Source organism: Gallus gallus, chromosome Z (assembly GCF_016699485.2).
Source record: "Gallus gallus isolate bGalGal1 chromosome Z, bGalGal1.mat.broiler.GRCg7b, whole genome shotgun sequence".
Taxonomy (NCBI): Eukaryota; Metazoa; Chordata; class Aves; order Galliformes; family Phasianidae; genus Gallus; species Gallus gallus.
In genome coordinates this window covers 83,068,153-83,070,909 of record NC_052572.1, presented here as the reverse complement: position 1 = coordinate 83,070,909, position 2,757 = coordinate 83,068,153, and the positions used below count along the sequence as shown (strand labels likewise).

Sequence of the window (2,757 nt, the reverse complement as noted above, 5' to 3'; positions counted from 1 at the left end):
GCCAAGTGTGCAGATGCAGAGGAATAACTTTTCCCCTGCAGGTTGAGCTTGTCTAAGGTAGGTGTCCTTGCTAGGTGAGCTTCTGCTTTAAAGCATCAAGTTGTAATTTTAAAAGCAAGGTTGCCAGTTCTTTTTTTCCCCAAGTGATTTTTTAGCTGGGAGAGATTGGAGGTGCTGTTTGGTGATGGAAGACGGAGAGAGGAAAAGCAAGTAGAAGGCATGCTGTGCATAGCCACCACATGCCATGGGCACCGTTGTCGTTCTGCACAAAGGAGGAGCAGCTCAGCAAGCTTGGCCTGGGCCGTGGGAAGGAGCATACAGACATCTGGACCAACCGGCAACGAGTTAGTTCTTGAGGTTGGTTGTTTTCTGCTGTTTGTCCCACGTCCTGTTGCTCAGTGGTAGATCTGTTCATGTTCAGTGCTGGCAGGAATGTCCCCGAGCACTTTTTCTTTCAGCTGTCGCAACGCTTTGATCCCCTGCTGCTTGGTTGAGGCGTTTGAGAAATGATGCAGGTGCTGATGTGCAGCCAGGCTTTGGGGCTGAGTCTGCAGAGCAGGGTATGTGTGTGGCAGGAGTGAGGCTTGTGGGGGAGCAGGCCAGGTGGAATCCAGTACTTTGCTCTTGTTCTCAGTGCTTTTTTTGCTCAGGAGGGCAGGTGGTGAACCTCATGAAGCAATGCCTGCAGACGGGGTTTGCAGAGCAAGAGGTCCTGCAGGCCTTGTGTGACAGCCCATGGAGCTGTAGCGAGGCTGCGTCAGTGTAAAAGAGCAGAAATCCCTGGAGGTGTGAAGGTGAGCTGTGGGCTCCAGTAGTGCAGGAGGGGATGTACGTGCTCAGGGTTTGTCTGCTTCTGCGTGTGTTAAGTGAGTGTGATAGCACTGCTTGGTCCGTTTGAGTGTATGGAACAAGTCTGACATCCTTTGTGCTGGAGTCGTGTGGAAGGAGTCCTATGTGTTTGCGACCTGACTTGAAGCCAGTGGGCATCACGGAGGAGTAGGGGAAGGGGATGAGGGGAGGCAAGCTGGGGTAAGAGGATGAGGCGTAGGAACAGGAACCTCTTTGGCCGATCTGACGTGCTGCCATTCTCTTTTTGGATTAGGAATCTCTGTTTGCTTTTTAATGAAGAACAATCTCATTGTTAATCTTGTGAGCGAATTCATTCAGGCCTGTTAGTTGGTGTTGTTCTCTCCATAGTGCTGCAAGTGAAATGGATACTTCTGGTGTGATGTGCAGCCCCCTCCCGCCTTCTCAGATCAACCAAGTTGGCAAGGCCTGGCGCTTGGTTTGTGAGCTGTGCCCAAGGTGAGAGAGGTACTCTTCTGGGCTTGACGTGCGTCAATCAGACCGTATAGCCGGTAAGGATATAGAGCAGGTATGTGTTTCTTGGTGACGCGCGTACTCCCTGGTGCAATGGGGATCGCTGCACCCAACTTGCACACTGTCAGGAGAAATGGTGCTATAGATGTAGGTAGATTGAACTAATAGCTAATCAGTAGTTGACAGGAATTCGGAGACATATTCATTCCATTCTTGAGAGCCCATTAGCATGCAGTCCCTTCCCCCCTTGCGCGTGCGTAGAAGGTCGTGATGATGAAGGCTTGTAGTCTTCCTCGCGAAGGCTTGTGGTCTTCCTCACTGCACACTTGTGACCCCGAAGGGAAGGCCATCCCCGAACCGGTTTCAGCTTGCCCTGTAGACATCTAATCAGCTCCCTGCCATGTGTTTTCGAGCTGCTCTCCAGCCCTTATCTCGATGGCCTTCATCCTCCTTGTTATTCCAGACCTAGTGTCTGTGAAAATGCTTGGAATCCCTTGTTTTCTAACACTCTTACCTAAACTCTCTCTCTTTGCCTCTTATTTCTACTTTGTGCAGCTACTTTCCCTTTTCTTGCTGTGAGGCCCTTCTCTCTCTAAGTGCAGGCTCCTGTTCTCACTCTTCAGTTCCCCCTTTTCTATAGTCTAGCAGGGCTTCTACCTGCTAGATCATTTTGATTCCTGTTCTACGTGTCCCAAAATAGGCCCCACTTCCCACCTTTGGCCTCAACGCATGTCTCTTCCATATCTCCTTTTTCTTTCTAGTACTCCGGCACAGGCAGGCAGAGCATCTCATCATGACACAGGTAAAACCTCCCAACAGCACCAAGAGGATGCAAACTAGGAAGAGCTGCTTTAACCATCCTAGATTCAGTAGCCAGCTAGTAAGCAAGTTCCCTAAGTCTCCTTCCCAGCTGGTGTCATCCTGACTTGTCCTATGCAGGACTTTGGTCTGTTCCCAAACTTTCCATCAATCTCTCTCGATTCTTAAATCCTTCTTGCTGTAAGCACAGCGACTCTGATTTATTATTGTGCATACTCATCCTTCCTTGGCTGTTAATCGGTCTAGTGCCATCCTATTCTGGAGCACAGCTTTGGATAAAGGGGATACTTCTTCTTGGATTGCTCATAATGCATCCGTTGTGGCATTCTCTATCATTTCCAGAGTTGCAGAGATATTGACTCTAGCTTTTTCTAGCTGGGCAACTCCTAGGGCCGGGATAAGGGCTCTCGGAAAGCAGTGGTATCCCTTGTTCTATATAGCTAGAGGGTTGTATGTACGCTTCGTTTGAATCCCAAGGGTCCTCAGGAGTCCCCGAGGGATCTCCTCATGCACCGTGGTCTGGGCTATTAAGTATCCTGTAGTGCAAGTCCCCATCCAATGTAAAGGTACTGCATTCCGTGCCTGAGCGTCCCCACATAACCACCATGTGGTATCCAT

The 2,757-nt window shown here is 49.8% G+C and overlaps 1 long non-coding RNA gene across 1 annotated transcript; it reads left to right on the top strand.

The window, feature by feature from the left end:
• The first annotated feature begins 295 nt into the window (after window positions 1-295).
• On the top strand, window positions 296-711 carry LOC112530737. The gene is made up of 3 exons (XR_005842958.1): window positions 296-357; window positions 459-560; window positions 651-711. It is a non-coding gene; the product is annotated as an uncharacterized LOC112530737 (long non-coding RNA).
• Window positions 712-2,757: the final 2,046 nt, after the last annotated feature.